Source organism: Tamandua tetradactyla, chromosome 8 (assembly GCF_023851605.1).
Source record: "Tamandua tetradactyla isolate mTamTet1 chromosome 8, mTamTet1.pri, whole genome shotgun sequence".
NCBI classification, from domain to species: Eukaryota; Metazoa; Chordata; class Mammalia; order Pilosa; family Myrmecophagidae; genus Tamandua; species Tamandua tetradactyla.
In genome coordinates, this window is record NC_135334.1 from 120495535 (window position 1) to 120516714 (window position 21180).

The 21180-nt window shown below is 38.5% G+C and overlaps 1 protein-coding gene across 6 annotated transcripts in view; it reads left to right on the plus strand.

Moving 5' to 3' along the window:
• Positions 1–21180, plus strand: part of ALKBH3 (alkB homolog 3, alpha-ketoglutarate dependent dioxygenase) — a 68375-nt gene that overhangs the window by 17959 nt on the left and 29236 nt on the right. The gene's annotated exons all lie outside the window — the stretch shown is intronic.

Here is a 21180-nt window from a genome sequence, read left to right on the forward strand (position 1 = left end):
GAATTGAACTTGCATGGTTGACTTTTATCTTCCAAAGTGCCCATTCATTCATTCATCCAAGAGGAATTGCCTGCTCTATGCCCTGCTGGGGCTTGTTACCAAGTAGTGCCTATACACTGGTAAAAGGAAAGGCACAGTCTCTTTCCTCATGGAGATATAGTCTGGTGGGTGTAGACAGATTTTACTGAATACGCAAATAATTGCAGTTGTGGTAAATGTTATGAAGGAGGGTTTATAAAGGGATGGTCCAAGCTGGTGGGGCAAGAAAGGAAAGGAGGAGGTGCGAGGAACATGCTCCAAATGCAGGCTTTATTTGGAGTAAGCGTTGTTCATCACAGTGTTGCCACTTTTCTATCAGGAAGTATCGCTTACTTCATCACTGCCCTCTCGGCCAGGTTATCAGAGGTGATGATCTGTCCAAGTTCAAGTAAGGCATCAGTGACTAACTTGACTGTATAATAACTTCAGCTTTCCACCCCAGTTCTTACCTTGCTTACACGACATTTGAGGAATGCTAGGTCTATTAATATTTTTTCTCTAAATCTTTGACTGGCCTATTAATTTTTTAATCAGAAAGTGTAGGGTGCATGGTGGTTCAGTGGTAGAATGCTAGCCTTCCACGTTGGAGACCCGGATTTGATCCCCAGACCGTGCACCCCTACCCACCCCAAAAAAACAGTATAGAACCTTATGACTAAGATAGATTGTAGGAACAGTAAGAAAAGAATAGACCTCTACCAAATTGTCTGATTTCTAAGGTTTTTGTCTTTTCCCAAGGTTCCCCATCATTCAGCTTGTGATGTTAAACCAAATCCAATCAGGGTGGGAGGTCTGCAAAGCTAATTCTGGTTATGACCTAATCCAGGCCACATAATTATTAGTCAGCCTGTGCTTGTTTCTGTTCTTCATCAGATATATAACTCTGAGAATGAAATCCATGGACTAGACTATTTTCCTGTCATGGATTTGTGTTTCCAAACATGGTATTTTGAAATACATGGTGTAATTTTGCATGCATACCATTAAGTACCTTTTGTTGATATAACTTCCATGGATTGGGGTTTCTTTGCTTTTGTTTAGGTGGAAACTTCAGTATATGTTAGCAGGGGATTGTCAGTTGCCGGTGACTTATAGCTGAATTCACTGTCTGAACACTTTGAACAGCCTTCACAGTTTTCACTAGCAGTCAGCCTTGTCATGTCCCAAGGAGCACTGCTTGAGAACCAGGCTATCCAACCTGCGCCATGTTTTTTTGCATGTGATTGTACTTCTGTACATGCCTTTCACTCACATATGAAGAATTCATCCTGCCTTCAGTAAGCCTCCTGTTGTGTGTACACCAGAGAAACACCATGTGTCTTATTTTTGAGTTTAGACCCTCTCTTCAAGCCAGATGTAGGAAAAATTAACTTTTTCAAAAACGTTTTATCTTGAGATCATTTCAAACTCATAGGATAGTTGGAAAGGTGATACAAACCCCATACAGAGAACTCCAACATACCCCACCCCACCTACCCAGATCCACCAATTTTAACATTTTGTCACCTTTGCTGTATCATTCTGTTTTCTGAGCATTTGAGAGCAGGTGACACACATGCTCCTGGCACAGATCATACTTCATATACATATCCCATGAACTAGGATACTCACTTATGTAATCACTTCAGTGTAGTTATCAGGTTCAAGAATTTAACATTGATATAAAGCTTATATTCTATCTTCCAGTTTTTTCTTATGTCCCAGTAATGTCCTTTTGAGCCTTTTCTTCCTCATTCTTAGATCCCATCCAGTATCATGTATTGCATTTTATTGTCATTATCTCTTTTATTTCTTTTTCTTTTTTGTATAAACATACACAACATAAATCTTACCACTCCAACCCCTTTCCAGCATACTATTCAGTGAGATTAATCACATCCACAGCGTTGTTGTACTCACACCACCATCTGCTACTGGAATATGCCCTTTATCTCAAACAAAAACCCTGCACTCAGTTGGTATTAACTCCCTCCTTCCCCTGCCTACACTCCTGGTAACCTGTACTCTACTTTCTGTCTCTATGAGTTTGCATGTTCTCTGATATTTTCTTTGTAGTTACAGTGGGGCTTAAATTTGACATTCTAGATTTATGACCTCTTGTTTCCTTTGATACCAACTTTAACAACTTGAATAACATATGTAAGCTAAGAATATCAACTTTTTGCCAGGCCTGGTCCTGGGAGCTGGGCATGTAGAAATGACGAAGATGAAGTCATCTTCCTCCTCCGAGAGTTCATGATCTAGCACTCGCTGGGGCTGTTACCCTTCCATCCTACTGCCTGGCAAACAACCCATAGTATAGCCATATGATCTTTGTCTTTGGTTCTTCAGTTATTTTCTTTTTTGCTTAGTATTCAAATATTCAGTTATTGTGACTCTATACACACATTTACCACCACCACTCCCTTTAAGGCTGTTTTGGGGACCTATTTATACAATTGGAGGTTAATAATTCCCAAAGTGCAGTTTGGGGATAATTAGTTTACTGTACAAGTGGTTTCTGACTATTAAGCTTTATGAGTGTTGTGTGCCCAGAAATACTCCATTCTTTCTCCCTTCCAGGTGGCTGAAGCTCTTTACTTTTGCATATAAAATTATTATACATGGTATTCTAGTTTGCTAGCTGCTGAAATGCAATATTCCAGAAATGGAAGGACTTTTAAAAAGGGAAATTTAATAAGTTGCAAGTTGACAGTTCTCAGGCTGTGAAATTGTCCAAATTAAAGCAAGCCTATAGAAATATCCAAAATAAGGCACCAACAAGAGGTTACCTTCACTCAAGAAAGGCCAATGAAGTTAGGGTTTCTCTCTCAACTGGAAAGGCCCATGGCGAAGGTGGCAATGATGTTTGCTAGCTTTCTTTCCAGGCTTCTTGTTTCATGAAACTCCCCTGGGGGCGTTTTCCTTCCTCATCTCCAAATGTGAACTCTTGGCCTTGTGGTTCTGCTGTGGTTTTGCAGCTTTCTCCTCATTTTCCAGCTTTCTCCAAAATATTTCCTCTTTTAAAGGATTCAAGTAAACTAATCAAGACCCACCTGGAATGGGTGGAGTCACATCTCCATCTAATGAAAGGTTAATATCCACAAGTGGGTGAGGCACATTTCCGTGGAGGTAACCTACTCAAGTTTCCAACCTGCATTATTGATTAGGGATTAAAAAAAAAAAACGGTTGCTCCCACAAGATTGATTAGAATTAAAACATGGCTTTTCTAGGGTACATAAATCCTTTCAAACCAGCACACATGGTGATCAAGAACTATTTCTTGGTAATATACTTTAGTAATGTTATAGGTTAATATGTGGACTGAAAATAATTACACATACAATATTGTATCTGAAAGAAGCAATTTCGAACAAAATCCGTGTTTAAGAAGGAGCTGCCTGTACTGCAACCCTGTCTTCTCCTCAAGGCTGCCTGGAGTCTTTCTTGGTGAACACAAGCGAAAGCACAGACCGTGGAACACTGCTTTTAAAATGTGGCAGAGTCCTTTAATTGTCTACCAGAAGCAAGAGAATTAGCATTATAAGTATTGTAGCTGATTTGATGAAAGTAAAGTAAGATCCTGAAACAAAGTTAGCTAAAGAAATATATTTGGGAAGAAATATAAACATGTCAGTACCTCAGGTTATTGACACTAGTAAGTTTTGATTTCCTGCCTAGTCTTAACTATGATTGAGTTTGATGCAAATTTTGTGTATTCCTTCAATTCTGACTTTTAAGTTGGGGCAACTGAACGTTAATATATTTGAAATTATAATGACAGCACTAGTGAATACAGCTTAAATATGACCTTTCTTTCTTAGAATTTGTTCCATTCTTGGATAAACAGGACCCAAGTTTAAATTTTTAGGCAGATTCCTTCAGGTTTTTTTTAACAGACTTCAAAAACTGGGGACTCAACAAATCTAGCCAAACTAGAAGTAAGAAGCCTTTGTTTGAGTTGACAGCCTTGGAAATGTATCTTAGGGTATATCATCTTTATATTATAATGATCCCTTTTCTGGAGGACTGGAAGGAAATAGTTATTAAAAATCTGTGTCTGCTTTTCTTTTTAAACTCAGGTAATAGCTCTGAGAACTTGACTTATGATTCATATAACCCAAGGTAAAAACTAATTTAAAATTATAAATTAAGTTAATGCTCTGTGTGGGAGTATGATTTTCTGGAGGTCTTAAGGACCTGGCTCAGTACACCACTATAGATTGTAATTTTCATGTCTATCAACAAGACATTTGGGGTGCACCAGAGGTTATGGCAAACAATCTCTTTCAAACTCCAATTAGTTGTTTTTTATTTTATTTTTTTTTTATTAGAGAATGTGTGGGTTTACAGAACAATCATGTATAAAATACAGTGTTCCCGTATAGCACCGTACCACCACCACCTGGCACTGGTATGGAACGTTTATTGCAACTGATAATAACACTTTTTTCCCCCCTATTATTTATTTTTATTCCATATGTTCTACTCATCTGTTGACAAGGAGCTTTTATCTAAAAGGAGCATCAGACACAAGGTTTTCACAATCACACAGTCACATTGTGAAAGCTATATCATTATACAATCATTAAGAAACATGGCTACTGGAACACAGCTCTACATTTTCAGGTAGTTCCCTCCAGCCTCTCCATTATATCTTGGTTGACAAGGTGATATCTACTTAAAAAAAATGCATAAGAATAACCTCCAGGATAACCTCTGGACTCTGTTTGGAATCTCTCAGCCATTGCCACTTTGTCTCATTTCACTCTTCCCCCTTTTGGTCGAGGTTTTCTCGATCCCTTGATGCTGGGTCTCAGCTCATTCTAGGGTTTTTCTCAATCCCTTGATGCTGAATCTCAGCTCATTCTGGGATTTCTGTCCCATGTTGCCAGGAAGATCCACACTCCTGGGAGTTATGTCCCACGTAGACAGGGAGGGTGGTGAGTTTGCTTGTTGTGTTGGCTGGAGAGAGAGGCCACATCTGAGCAACAAAAGAGGTTCTCTTGGGGGTGACTCTTAGGCCTAATTTTAAGTAGGCTTGACCTATCCCCTGTGAGGTTAAGTTTCATATGAACAAACCCCAAGACTGGGGGCTCAGCCTATAGCTTTGGTTGCAATTAGCTTTGGTTGCCCACACTGCTTGTGAGAATATCAAGAATTCAACTTGAGGAAGTTGAGTTTCCCCCCGTTTTCACCATTCCCCGAAGGGGACTTTGCAAATACTTTCCCACTCACTGATCAAATCACTCTGGGATTCATCGGGGTATCACTCTGGACAAACCCACAAAATTCATGTCCTATACAAAGTTCCCTGTACTTAAGGTGTTCAACCAACTATCTACATAAGTTATATTAGGAGATGTACTAGTCAAAGTATAAATTTGTATCAAATAAACACTTTTTGCTTTAGTCTCACACATAAATTGAAATTTTTAAATATTAATTACCATCTATTTTCAGCACACTGCGGTAATGACATTCTTTTGTTCTTCCTCGTGCAAAAATATTTTTTAAATTTGTACATTTAGTCACTATCATTATACACTCTAGGCATTCCTAGATTATACCATCTCAATCTTTATCATCTATCTTTCTTTGTGATTTCATTTATGCCCCAGCCCTCCTCCCTCTATCATTCTCATATGCAGCTTCATTCAGTGTTTTAACATAATTGTATTGCAGTTAGGTAATATTGTACTGTCCATTTCTGAATTTTTATATTCAGTCCTGTTGCACAATGTGTATCCCTTCAGCTCCAATTACCCAATATCTTACCCTATTTCTATCTCCTGATGGTCTCTGTTACCAATGAATTATTCCAAGTTTATTCACTAATGTCAGTTCATATCAGTGAGACCATACAGTATTTGTCTTTTTGTTTCTGGCTAATCACACTCAGCATAATGTCCTTAAGGTCCATTCATGTTGTTACATACTTCATAACTTTATTCTGTCTTACAGCTGCATAATATTCCATCTTATGTATATGCCACAGTTTGTTTAGCCAACCATCTGTTGATTGACATTTTGGCTGTTTCCATCTCTTGGTAATTGTAAATAATCCTGCTATAAACATTGGTGTGTAAATGTCCATTTGTGTCCTTGGCCTCGTGTCCTTTGAGTAGAGACAGCATATAGATGAGTCCTGTTTTTTAATCCATTCTGCCAGACTATGTCTTTTGATTGGAGAGTTTAATCCATTAACATTCAGTGTTATTACTGCATGGGTAGTACTTTCTTCTACTATTTTGCCTTCTGGATTTTATATGTCATATCTAATTTTCCTTCTTTTTACCTTTACTCATAGTCTTCCTTTCTACACTCTTCTCCACACCTCTCTCTTCTGTCTTTGTATCTGTCTCTAGTGCTCCCTTTAGTATTTCTTGCAGAGCTGGTCTTGGTCACAAATTCTCTCCGTGATATTTTGTCTGAAAATGTTTTAATTTCTCCCTCATTTTTGAAGGACAATTTTGCTGGATATAGAATTCTTGGTTGGCAGTTTTTCTCTTTTAATAATTTAAATATATCATCCCACTGTCTTCTTGCCTCCATGGTTTCTGCTGAGAGATCTACGTATAGTCTTATTGGCTTCCCTTGTATGTGATGGATTGCTTTTCTCTTGCTGCTTTCAAGATTCTCTCTTTCTCTTTGTCCTCTGACATTCTGATTAGTAAATGTCTTGGAGTATGTCTTTTTGGATCTATTCTCTTTGGGGTACGCTGCACTTCTTGGATCTATAATTTTAAGTCTTTCATCAGAGTTGGGGAATTTTCAGTGATAATTTCCTCCATTAGTTTTTCTCCTTTTCCCTTCTCTTCTCCTTCTGGGATACCCGCAACATGTATATTCGTGCACTTCATATTGTCTTTCAATTCCCTGAGTCCCTGCTCATATTTTTCCATTTTTTCCCCTATATTTTCTTTTTCTTGCCAGATTTCAGATGTTCCGTCCTCCAGTTCAGAAATCCTATGTTCTGTTTCTCGAAATCTACCATTGTAGGTTTCCATTGTTTTTTTCATCTCTTCTACCTTGCCTTTCATTCCCATAAGTTCTGTGATTTGTTTTTTCAGACTTTTGATTTCTTCTTTTTGTTCATTCCTTGCCTTCTTTATATCCTCCCTCAATTCAATGATTTGGTTTTTGATGAGGTTTTTCGTGTCTGTTTATATATTCTGAATTAATTGTTTCAGCTCCTGTATCTCATTTGAATTGTTGGTTTTTTCCTTTGACTGGGCCATATCTTCAATTTTCCTAGTGTGATTTGTTATTTTTTGCTGGTGTCTAGGCATTTAATGGCTTTAATTAGTTTTTCTGGAGATTGCTTGCACTTCTTTTACCTAGGGTTTTCTTGCTGGATGAATTTGTTGTGTCTGTTCTTTGACATTCAGTTCAGCTTTATCTGGACCTTTAGTTAAAGTTTTGTTTAACAGAGGAGAATTTTTCAGTTCTTGTTTCTTACCCTGCTTGTATGGTGCCTTCCCCACACACACTTACACTTAGGAGGGTGTACTTAGGTATAATAGACCCCAGCTGGATTTTCCCAGACCAAACTGGCCTCCAATCAGGAGGAAAGAGTCACCTGCGTCAGTTTTCCCTGAGGGTGAGACCACCAGGTTAAAAGACCTTCTTGTGAAGTCTCTGGACTCTGTTTTTCTTATCCTGCCCAGTATGTGGCACTTGTCTGCCTGCAGGTCCCACCAGCGTAAGATGATGCAGCACCTTTAACTTTGGCGTGGTGGAGTCTCCCTTCTGGGAGCGTGGTGGAGACAGAGGAGAGGTTGTAGGCTGGTTTTAATGGCTTCAAATTACCAAGCCCTGGGGTCTGAATTCCTTGAGGGAGGGATTCCACCTGAGTTGGGCTTCACCTCTCCCCTGGGGAAGGCACAGGCTCCAGACAAGCCCCCAAAAGAGCTCACTTCTGTCTATGCCTGAGGCAGTTGCAGCCTGAGCAGTCCTGCCACTATATCCAAAGGCAGTCAAGCCTTTGTAGAAACACAGCCACAAAAACCTGTTTTCTTCTTTTTTTTCCCCCTTTTTCCGTCAGCCCTGCCCCCTTGGCTCCAGGGCAAAAATGAGCAACCTCCACTTTGACCAGGTTCACCTAAGCTGGGGGCCTATTTTTAGTAGTCAGAATTTGTTAATTAATTCCACAATTGGCATTTGATTGTGCTCAGTCCCTGCTGCTGGTAAAGTCTCTTTCCTTTCCCATCTAGGAAGCAGCCTGTGGGGGAGGGGCGCCGGCTGCTGCAGCTTTGGGAACTCACGGTTCTGTGGGGGCTCACAGCCGGCCCAGCTGGTCCAGACTGGGGTACGCTGTGTGTCTGGTCACTGATGTGGCCCCAGGAGCTGTTCTGTACTGTTTCTGGTTATTTAGTAGTTGTTCTGGAGGACGAACTGAAATGCACACATTGTTAAGCCGCCATCTTGACCCGGAAGTCCAATAATAACACTTTTCGTAAGTGTACTTTTTTTAGCAATAGTACCTAGCCTCACTTATTGATTGATTCAGTCAATGTTCTAGGCAGTGTGTGAAGCAATTTATATGGGTTACCTCTTTTGAAACACCCAGTACCAGACTTGTGAAATATGTCCTATTATTATTATAATAAAAATTGTAGATCTACAGAAATATGTAAAAAATGCAGTGTTATAAATTGGGTAAATCTAAATACTAGTGATCTATGAGAGGAAAGGATAAGGAGTATGAGATGTATGAGTTTTTTCTTTTGTATTACTTTTTCTGTTGTGATGCAGATGTTAAAGAAGTGATCATGGTGATGAGTACACAACTGTTTGATGATATTGTGAGTCATTAATTGTATACCATGTATGGAATGTTTGTATTTTTTTTTTCTTTTTTTTTTTCCATGGGCAGGCACTGGGAATCGAACCCGGGTCCTCTGGCATGGCAGGCACGCATTCTTGCCTGCTGAGCTACCATGACCCACCCGGAATGTTCGTATTTTAAGAATGCTTGTATGTTAAGTTTTATCAATAAAAATATAAAAAATAATAAAAAATTAAAAATACAGTGTTCCCATATACCCTCCTATTGTTGACACTTTGCGATAGTGGTATCTTTGTTACAATTGATGAAAAAAATATTAAAATAGTACTATTAACTATAGTCCATAGTTCACATTAGGTATAATTTTCTCCCATATACCACCCTATTATTAACACCTTGTATTAGTGTCATGTCTTATAATTCATGAAAGAACATTTTATACTTGTATTATTAATGCCAGTCCAGTGTCCACAACATGGGTCCATGTTTTGTCTTCTAATTTTTCATTTTAGTAACATACATGATCCAAAACTTCCCCTTTCAATCATATTCACATACATAATTCAGTGCTGTTAATTACACTCGCCCCAAAAAAAAGTGTTACCATCACCACCACCCGTTTCCAACCTTCGCAGTCAACCTAAATACAAATTCTGTAGAAATTATACATCAACTCTCCATTCTCTACTCCCAGTCTATCGCCTGGTAATGTGTATTCTAGATTCTGACTCTGTAAGTTTATGGATTCTAATTAGTTCATATCAGTGAGATCATACAATGTTGGTCCTTTTACTTTTCTTTTCTTTTCTTTTTTTTGTATGGGCAGGCACCATGAATTGAACCCAGGTCCCTGGCATAGCAGGCAAGAACTCTGCCACTGAGCCACCATTGCCCGCCCAACGTTGGTCCTTTTATGTCTGGTTTATTTCATTCACCATAACATCCTCGAGGTTCATCAGTGTGATTGCATGCATCAGGATTTCTTTCCTTCTTATAGCTGAATAATTTTCCATTATATGTATATACCACATTTTGTTTATCCATTTGTGAGTTTTTGAATGCTTGGGTTGTTTCCATCTTTTGGCAATTGTGAATAATGTCGCTATGATCTTCAGTGTATAATTCACGTCCCTACTTTCAGTTTTTCTGAGTGTATACCTAATAGTGGGATTACTGGATCACATGGCAGTTCTCTACTCAACTTCCTAAGGAACCGCCACACTGTCTCTCGCAGTGACTGGACCACTTTACGTTCCCTACAACAGTGAATGAGTGCTCCTATTTCTTAACCTCTGCTCCAATGCTTGTAGTTTTCTGTTTTTTTAATAGTAGCCATTCTAGTGAGTGTGAAATGATATCTCAGTTTGGTTTTGATTTGCCTTTCCCTAATAGCTAGTGATGTTGAACATCTTTTCATGTGCTCTTTAGCCATTTATATATCCTTTTTGTTGTAGAAGACTTGTCTATTCAGGTCTTTTGTCTGTTTTTTAATTGGGTTTGTTTGTCTTTTTATTGCTGAATTGTAGGATTTTTAAAAATATGTTTTGGATAATAAACCTTATTGAATATGTGGTTTCCAAATATTTTCTTCTGTTGAGTAGGTTATCTTTTCACTTTTGTGACAAAGTCCTTTGAAGCACAAAAGTTTTCAGTTTGAGAAGGTCCCATTTATCTATTGTTTCTTTCATTGCTTATGCTTTAGGTATAAAGTCTGAGAAACCATTGCCTAAACATGTATCCTTACATTTTCTTTTAAGCATTTTAAAGTTTCATCTATTATAGGTCTTTGATCAATTTTGAGTTAATTTTTGTATATGGTGTGAGATAGGGGTCCTCTTTGCATATGAATATTCAGTTCTCCCAGCACCATTTGTTGAAGAGACTATTCTTTCCCAATTGAGTGGACTTGGCAGCCTTGTCAGAAATGGGCTTCTATTTCATCTTGAAATGAATGTATGTTGTGAGTTAAAAAAAAAATGAATTAGCCATAGATGCAAATTATCAGTTCATTTCCTTTGGTTGATATATCTGTCTTTGTGCCAGTACTGTGCTATTTTGACCACTGTAGCTTTGTAAGGTGGTTTAAAGTCAGGAAGGGTGAGTCCTCCAGCTTTGTTTTCAAGTTGCTTTTGGCTATTCAGGTCCCCTTACCCTACCATATGAATCTGATAGTTGGCTTTTCCATTTCTGCAAAGTAGGCTATTGGAATTTGATTGGGATTATGTTGTCACAATCTGATTTGCAATCTATAAGTCAGTTTGGGTAAAATTCACAGTGATATTTAGTCTTCCAATCCATGAACATGGAATGTCCTTCCATTTATTTAGGTATTCTTTGATTTCTTTTATCAATATTTTGTAGTTTTCTATATGTAAGTCCTTTATCCTTGGTTAAATTTATTTCTAGACATTTGATATTTTAGTTGTTATTGTAATGGATTTTTTTCTTGATTTTCTCTTTAGATTGATCTTTAATAGTGTATAGAAATACCACTGAATTTTGCATAATCTCATACCCCACCACTTTGCTTAATTTATTAGCTTCAGTAACTTTGTTTTAGATTTTTCAGGACACTCTCTCTATATAGGATTATGTCATCTCCACTTAGTGAATGTTTTACTTCTTCCTTTTAATTTTTTTCTTGCTTAACTACTCTGGCTAGAATTTCCTGCACAATGTTATATAACAGTGGTGACAGTGGACATCCTGTCTTTGTCCAGATCTTAAAGAGAGAACTTTCAGTCTTTCACCATTGAGTAGGATATGTTAGCTGTGGGTTTTTCATATATGCTCTTTATCATGTTGAGAAAGTTTTTTTCTATTCTTATCTTTCAAAATGTTTTTATCAAGAAAGAATGCTGAGTTTTGCCAGATGCCTTTTCTGTGTCAATTGAGATGATTATATGTTCTTCCCCCTTTGATTTATTAATGTGGTATATTACATTAATTGATTTTCTTGTGTTGAACCACCCTTGCATACCTGGAATAAAACCCACTTGACCATGATGTATAATTATTTTAATGTGCTGCTGGGTTCGATTTGCTCATATTTTGTTGAGAATTTTTGCAATTATATTCATTAGAGAAATTGATCTGTAATTTTATTTTCTTCTATATTTATCTGGCTTTGGTATTAGGGTGATGTTGGATTCATAGAATGAGTTAGGTAATATTTCTACCTGTTCAATTTTTAAAATATTCCCTCCTGTATTAATTCTTCTTGGAATGATAGGTGGAATTCACCTGTGAAACCATCTGTTCCTGAGCTTTCCTTTGTTGGCAGGTTTTTGATAACTGACTCAATCTTTTTACTTGTAATAGGTCTGTTGAGGGGCTCTCTTTCTTCTTGAGTCAGTAGGATGTTCTTGCATTTCCAGAAATTTGTCCATTTCATCTGAGTTGCATAATGTGTTGGCATACAGTTCTTCAGTCTCCTCCAGTGATCCTTTTTATTTCTGTGGGGTCAGTAGTAATGTCCTCTTTTTTGTTTCTCATTTTATTTGCATCTTCTCTCTTTTTTTCCCTTTGTCAATTTAGCTAAGTATGGTAGTTTGCAGTTGTTATGTACCCCAGGAAAGACCATGTTCTTTTTTTTTTTTTTTTTTTTACTAATTAAAAAAAGAATTAACAAAACAATTAGAAATCATTCCATTCTACATGTACAATCAGTAATTCTTAATAACATCACATAGTTGCATATTCATCATTTCTTAGTACATTTGCATCGATTTAGAAAAAGAAATAAAAAGACAACAGAATAAGAATTAAAACAATAATAGAAAGAAAAAAAAAACCTATACCTCACATGCAACTTCATTCAGTGTTTTAACATAATTGCATTGCAATTAGGTAGTATTGTGCTGTCCATTTCTGAGTTTTTATATCCAGTCCCGTTGTACAGTCTGTATCCCTTCAGCTCCAATTACCCCTTCTCTTTTTTTTTTTTTAATTAACGGAAAAAAAGAAATTAACCCAACATTTAGAAATCATACCATTCTACATATGCAATCAGTAATTCTTACTGCATGATCATCATTTCTTAGTACATTTGCATCAGTTTAGAAGAACTAGCAACATAACCGAAAAAGATATAGAATGTTAATATAGAGAAAAAAATAAAAGTAATAATAGTAAAATCAAAACAAAACAAAAACCTATAGCTCAGATGCAGCTTCATTCAGTGTTTTAACATGATTACTTTACAATTAGGTATTATTGTGCTGTCCATTTTTGAGTTTTTGTATCTAGTCCTGTTACACCGTCTGTATCCCTTCAACTCCAATTGCCCATTATCTTACCCTGTTTCTACCTCCTGCTGGACTCTGTTACCAATGACATATTCCAAATTTATTCTCGAATGTCTGTTCACATCAGTGGGACCATACAGTATTTTTCCTTTAGTTTTTGGCTAGACTCACTCAGCATAATGTTCTCTAGGTCCATCCACGTTATTACATGCTTCATAAGTTTATCCTGTCTTAAAGCTGCATAATATTCCATCGTATGTATATACCACAGTTTGTTTAGCCACTCTTCTGTTGATGGACATTTTGGCTGTTTCCATCTCTTTGCAATTGTGAATAACGCTGCTATAAACATTGGTGTGCAAATGTCCGTTTGTGTCTTTGCCCTTAAGTCCTTTGAGTAGATGCCCAGCAATGGTATTGCTGGGTCGTATGGCAATTCTATATTCAGCTTTTTGAGGAACCGCCAAACTGCCTTCCACAGTGGTTGCACCATTTGACATTCCCACCAACAGTGGATAAGTGTGCCTCTTTCTCCGCATCCTCTCCAGCACTTGTCATTTTCTGTTTTGTTGATAATGGCCATTCTGGTGGGTGTGAGATGATATCTCATTGTGGTTTTGATTTGCATTTCTCTAATGGCCAGGGACATTGAGCATCTCTTCATGTGCCTTTTGGCCATTTGTATTTCCTCTTCTGAGAGGTGTCTGTTCAAGTCTTTTTCCCATTTTGTAATTGGGTTAGCTGTCTTTTTGTTGTTGAGTTGAACAATCTCTTTATAAATTCTGGATACTAGACCATTATCTGATATATCATTTCCAAATATTGTCTCCCATTGTGTAGGCTGTCTTTCTATTTTCTTGATGAAGTTCTTTGATGCACAAAAGTGTTTAATTTTGAGGAGCTCCCATTTATTTATTTCCTTCTTCACTGCTCTTGCTTTAGGTTTAAGGTCCATAAAACCGCCTCCAATTGTAAGTTTCATAAGATATCTCCCTACATTTTCCTCTAACTGTTTTATGGTCTTAGACCTAATGTTTAGATCTTTGATCCATTTTGAGTTAACTTTTGTATAGGGTGTGAGAGATGGGTCTTCTTTCATTCTTTTGCATATGGATATCCAGTTCTCTAGGCACCATTTATTGAAGAGACTATTCTGTCCCAGGTGAGTTGGCTTGACTGGTTATCAAAGATCAAATGTCCATAGATGAGAGGGTCTATATCTGAGCACTCTATTCGATTCCATTGGTCGATATATCTATCTTTATGCCAATACCATGCTGTTTTGACCACTGTGGCTTCATAATATGCCTTAAAGTCAGGCAGCGCGAGACCTCCAGCTTCGTTTTTTTTCCTCAAGATGTTTTTAGCAATTCGGGGCACCCTGCCCTTCCAGATAAATTTGCTTATTGGTTTTTCTATTTCTGAAAAATAAGTTGTTGGGATTTTGATTGGTATTGCATTGAATCTGTAAATCAATTTAGGTAGGATTGACATCTTAACTATATTTAGTCTTCCAATCCATGAACACGGTATGCCCTTCCATCTATTTAGGTCTTCTGTGATTTCTTTTAACAGTTTTTTGTAGTTTTCTTTATATGGGTTTTTTGTCTCTTTAGTTAAATTTATTCCTAGGTATTTTATTCTTTTAGTTGCAATTGTAAATGGGATTCGTTTCTTGATTTCCCCCTCAGCTTGTTCATTACTAGTGTATAGAAATGCTACAAATTTTTGAATGTTGATCTTGTAACCTGCTACTTTGCTGTACTCATTTATTAGCTCTAGTAGTTTTGTTGTGGATTTTTCCGGGTTTTTGACGTATAGTATCATATCGTCTGCAAACAGTGATAGTTTTGCTTCTTCTTTACATCAATACTTTGATGCCTTGTATTTCTTTTTCTTGTCTAATTGCTTTGGCTAGAACCTCCAACACAATGTTGAATAATGGTGGTGATAGTGGACATCCTTGTCTTGTTCCTGATCTTAGGGGGAAAGTTTTCAATTTTTCCCCATTGAGGATGATATTAGCTGTGGGTTTTTCATCTATTCCCTCTATCATTTTAAGGAAGTTCCCTTGTATTCCTATCTTTTGAAGTGTTTTCAACAGGAAAGAATGTTGAATCTTGTCAAATGCCTTCTCTGCATCAATTGAGATGATCATGTGATTTTTCTTCTTTGATTTGTTGATATGGTGTATTACATTAATTGATTTTCTTATGTTGAACCATCGTTGCATACCTGGGATGAATCCTACTTAGTCACGATGTATAATTCTTTTAATGTGTTGTTGGATACGATTTGCTAGAATTTTGTTGAGGATTTTTGCATCTATATTCATTAGAGAGATTGGCCTGTAGTTTTCTTTTTTTGTAATATCTTTGCCTGGTTTTGGTATGAGGGTGATGTTGGCTTCATAGAATGAATTAGGTAGTTTTCCCTCCACTTCGATTTTTTTGAAGAGTTTGAGCAGGATTGGTACTAATTCTTTCTGGAACGTTTGGTAGAATTCACATGTGGAGCCATCTGGTCCTGGACTTTTCTTTTTAGGAAGCTTTTGAATGACTAATTCAATTTCTTTACTTGTGATTGGTTTGTTGAGGTCATCTATGTCTTCTTGAGTCAAAGTTGGTTGTTCATATCTTTCCAGGAACCTGTCCATTTCATCTAAATTGTTGTATTTATTAGCGTAAAGTTGTTCATAGTATCCTGTTATTACCTCCTTTATTTCTGTGAGGTCAGTAGTTATGTCTCCTCTTCCATTTCTGATCTTATTTATTTGCATCCTCTCTCTTCTTCTTTTTGTCAATCTTGATAAGAGCCCATGAATCTTATTGATTTTCTCATAGAACCAACTTCTGGTCTTATTGATTTTCTCTATTTTTCATGTTTTCAATTTGATTTATTTCTGCTCTGATCTTTGTTATTTCTTTCCTTTTGCTTGCTTTGGGATTAGTTTGCTGTTCTTTCTCAAGTTCTTCCAAGTGAACAGTTAATTCCTGCATTTTTGCCTTTTCTTCTTTTCTGATATAGGCATTTAGGGCAATAAATTTCCCTCTTAGCACTGCCTTTGCTGCATCCCATAAGTTTTGATATGTTGTGTTTTCATTTTCATTTGCCTCGAGGTATTTACTAATTTCTCTTGCAATTTCTTCTTTGACCCACTCGTTGTTTAAGAGTGTGTTGTTGAGCCTCCACGTATTTGTGAATTTTCTGGCATTCCGCCTATTATTGATTTCCAACTTCATTCCTTTATGATCCGAGAAAGTGTTGTGTATGATTTCAGTCTTTTTAAATTTGTTAAGACTTGCTTTGTGACCCAGCATATGGTCTATCTTTGAGAATGATCCATGAGCACTTGAGAAAAAGGTATATCCTGCTGTTGTGGGATGTAATGTCCTATAAATATCTGTTAAGTCTAGCTCCTTTATAGTAATATTCAGATTCTCTATTTCTTTATTGATCCTCTGTCTAGATGTTCTGTCCATTGATGAGAGTGGTGAATTGAAGTCTCCAACTATTATGGTATTTGTGTCTATTTCCTTTTTCAGTGTTTGCAGTGTATTCCTCACGTATTTTGGGGCATTCTGGTTCGGTGCGTAAATATTTATGATTGTTATGTCTTCTTGTTTAATTGTTCCTTTTATTAGTATATAGTGTCCTTCTTTGTCTCTTTTAACTGTTTTACATTTGAAGTCTAACTTGTTGGATATTAGTATAGCCACTCCTGCTATTTTCTGGTTGTTATTTGCATGAAATATCTTTTCCCAACCTTTCACTTTCAACCTATGTTTATCTTTGGGTCTAAGATGTGTTTCCTGTAGACAGCATATAGAAGGATCCTGTTTTTTAATCCATTCTGCCATTCTATGTCTTTTGATTGGGGAATTCAGTCCATTAACATTTAGTGTTATTACTGTTTGGATAATATTTTCCTCTACCATTTTGCCTTTTGTATTATATATGTCATATCTGACTTTCCTTCTTTCTACACTCTTCTCCATACCTCTCTCTTCTGTCTTTTCGGTTCTGACTCTAGTGCTCCCTTTAGTATTTCTTGCAGAGCTGGTCTCTTGGTCACAAATTCTCTCAGTGACTTTTTGTCTGAGAATGTTTTAATTTCTCCCTCATTTTTGAAGGACAATTTTGCTGGATATAGGAGTCTTGGTTGGCAGTTTTTCTGTTTTAGTGATTTAAATATATCATCCCACTGTCTTCTAGCGTCCATGGTTTCTGCTGAGAAATCTACACATAGTCTTATTGGGTTTCCCTTGTATGTGATGGATTGGTTTTCTCTTGCTGCTTTCAAGATCCTCTCTTTCTCTTTGACCTCTGACATTCTAACTAGTAAGTGTCTTGGAGAGCGCCTATTTGGGTCTAATCTCTTTGGGGCGCGCTGTACTTCTTGGATCTGTAATTTTAGGTCTTTCATAAGAGTTGGGAAATTTTCAGTGAAAATTTCTTCCATTAGTTTTTCTCCTCCTTTTCCCTTCTCTTCTCCTTCTGGGACAACCACAACACGTATATTTGTGCGCTTCATATTGTCCTTGAGTTCCCTGATACCCTGTTCAAATTTTTCCATTCTTTTCCGGATAATTTCTGTTTCTTTTTGGAATTCAGATGTTCCATCCTCCAAATCACTAATTCTATCTTCTGTCTCTTTGAATCTATCATTGTAGGTATCCATTGTTTTTTCTATCTTTTCTACTTTGTCCTTCACTTCCATAAGTTCTGTGATTTGTTTTTTCAGTTTTTCTGTTTCTTCTTTTTGTTCAGCCCATGTCTTCTTCATGTCCTCCCTCAATTTATCGATTTCGTTTTTGAAGAGGTTTTCCATTTCTGTTCGTATATTCAGCATTAGTTGTCTCAGCTCCTGTATCTCATTTGAACTATTGGTTTGTTCCTTTGACTGGGCCATATTTTCAATTATTTGAGCGTGATCCGTTATCTTCTGTTGGCGTCTGCACATTTAGACAGATTTCCCTGGGTATTGGATCCAAAAGTTTTGAAGATTTTTCTGTGAAATCTCTGGGTTCTGTTTTTCTTTTCCTGCCCAGTAGGTGGCACTCGTGGCACACGTTTGTCTGCGGGTCCCACCAGTAAAAGGTGCTGTGGGACCTTTAACTTTGGAAAACTCTCGCCGTCCGGGAGGTTTGCTAGCCGAAGCGGCTTGGAAGAGTGTGAGCCGGCCCAGGGTCCGAACGCGGGGAGGGTGCTGGCCGCCGCAGCCCGGGAAAGCGCCCGTCCGAATTTCCTAGTCGGCCCGGGCGACAAGCGTGGCGAGAGGGCGCCAGCCGCAGCGGCCCACCCGGTAGAGTGCACGTTCCCGGGGAGTCACGGGTTTGGAAGGGGCCTCCCCCACCTGTCACCATTCTCCGCAGCCTGGGGATTTCCGATCCAATTCTCTCAGTTGGTCCGGGGGGCCGCGCATGGTGTGGGCGCCAGCTGCCGCGGTTTCAGGGGACCGCCTCTCCAATTCTCCCAGCCGGCCCTGGAAGGGGGAAGGGAGTGACTCCGGCCGCTTGCCACCCCGCCTGGTGAAGCCCGCGCGCCTCGGCGATCTCACCCGAGCGGCTTCTCTCAGCCAGCCAGCCGTTCCAGGATGGGGTACGCTGTCTTTTTTATCTCTGTTGTGGCTTTGGGAGCTGTTCTGTATCATTTCTACTCCCCTAGTAGCTGTCCTGGACAAGAAACTAAGATCCGTGCGTCTTACTAAGCCGCCATCTTCTCCGGAAGTGACCATGTTCTTTTAATCCATTCTTGTGGGTACTGTCCTGCTGTAGATGGGAACTTTGGGTTAGGTTCTTTCAAATGAGATGTGACCCATCCAATTCAAGGTGGTCTTAATCCTTGACTGGAGCCTCTTATGAGAGGATAAAAGGCAGAAACACCAAGAGAGAGAGAGCTTAGAGAGAAACACCCCAGAGATGCTAAGAGAGGACTCACAGATATTAGAGTAAGGCTCTGGTATCAGAAAGCTGAAAGCAGTGGAACCTGGGAATGAAGGTCTAGCAGATGCCGGCCATGTGCCTTCCCATGTGACAGAGGAACCCCAGGTGCCAGCATCCTTTCTTCAGAGAACGTATCTTCCTCTTGATGCCTTAATTTGGACATTTTCTTGGCCTTAGAAGTATAAATTTGTAAACTAATAAATCCCCACTGTTAGAAGCTAATCCATTTCTGGTATGTTGCATTCCAGCAACTTTAGTAAACCAAAACAGATTTTGGTACCAGAAGAGTGGGGTACTGCAAATTGCAAACATCAGAATTGCTGTAACAGTTTTATAAATGGATAAGGGAAAGATTCTGGACAAATCGTGAAGTGCTTGACAGAATAGACCTAGATTGCTTTGAAAAGACTGTTGGTAGAAATATGGATGCTAAAGGTATTTCTGATGAGGCCTAAGACAGAGCTGATAAATGTGTCATTGCCAACTGGAGGAAAGGCGATCCTTGTTTTAGAGAGGCAGAGAATTTGGCAAAATTGAATCCTGATGTTGGATGGAAGGGAGAATTTGAAAGTCACAAGCTGAAATATTTAGCTGAAGACATTTCCAAATCAATTGTACAAAGTGTGGCCTGACTTCTCCTTGCAGTTTATAGCAAAATGTGGGAGGAAAGGGATAAACTGAAAACTGAGCTCTTGGGTTGAAAGAAACCAGAAATTGATAGTTTGTAATATTCTGAGCTTCTGGAAAATAAATCCCCAGAGGACAGTGCCCCATGTGAAGATTTGGCCAAAGGTGGAATCAGTCATTTAGGACAAGCCAGAATTGGAAACGCAGCTATCCAGAAAGGATTTGTGGAAAGTCCTGTTGTCTGACAATTGGGACCCCTGTTTGCTGCATGCAAAACCAGTGATTTGTCGCAGGATCTGTGTATGGAACCACTGCTAGCCTGAACTGAAAGGGACAGATTGAAGGAAAAATGACTTCAAAGGCAGAACCATGGAAGCTGAGGTCTAGAGCAAATAAACCAGGGGAGAGCGCACCCAGGGGAGAGCGCACCCACTCCTGAGATGGAAAGGGTGAGTTTGCCCTGGAGTTTTCAGAGAATGGGCCTTCCTCCCTCTTGTTCATCAAGAGTATTACCACCAAAAAAAATAGAGTATTACTACCCCAAGGCTCTTAAGTTGCCTAGGGAATTGAGAGAAGCTTGCCTGCCCAATTTTTCAGAAAGAATGTTGCAGTTCTAAGCCTCAGAGAGAGTGGAGCACATTTCCTGGTGATTTTGAGAGCCAGTCCACCACCCCACTGTTCTAAGGGAATGAGATTGGTACCCCAATGATGACAGAGAATCTGGCTGCCCAGATGCTCAAAGAGGGTGGGGTTGAGAACATGGTGGTCTCCCCAGATCCCAGAGATGTTGGTACCCACTCCCTGGTGTTTGGAGAGAGCAGGGTTGCTTCACAGGCCCTTGGAAAGGGTGGGACTGTCTACTCTCTCAAGCCTGAAGGATAAAATATCATTCTGTAGATGATTCTCAGACCTTGAAATCTAATGAAGTATGCCCTGCAGGTTTTTGGAACTGTTTGGATCCTGTGACCCCTATTTTCTGTCCAATTTCTCCCTATGGAAATGGGAACATTTATCCTATGGCTGTCCCACTTTTGTATACTGGAAACAGATAACTTGTTCTAAGTTTCACATGTTCAAAGCCAGAGAAGAATTTTGCCTTAGGATAGACCATGCCTGCAATTGATTTTGATAAAACCTTGTACTTAATGTTGTTACTGAAATGATTTAAGGCTTTTTTGATATTGTGATGGAATGAATGTATTTTGCATGTGGAAAGAACATGCCTTTTTGGGGTCCAGAGAGTAGATTATGGTAGCTTGGAACTAATAAATCACCATTGTTAAAAGCCAACTTATTTCTGGTATGGCACATTCTGGCAGCTTTAGCAAACCAAGACACTAAGGGTTTGTCAATTTAATTGATCTTCTCAAAGAGTCAACTGTTGATTTTGTTAATTCTCTCTCGTTTTTTTAGTCTCAGTTTCATTTATTTCTGTTCTTTTTCTAGTCCCACTAGGTGTGCAGTTAAGTCTTTGATTTTAACTCTTTGTGTGTGTGTGTGCTGTATTGCAGGGTCACATTCATTATTTTTCCATGTGAGTGTCCTGTTATT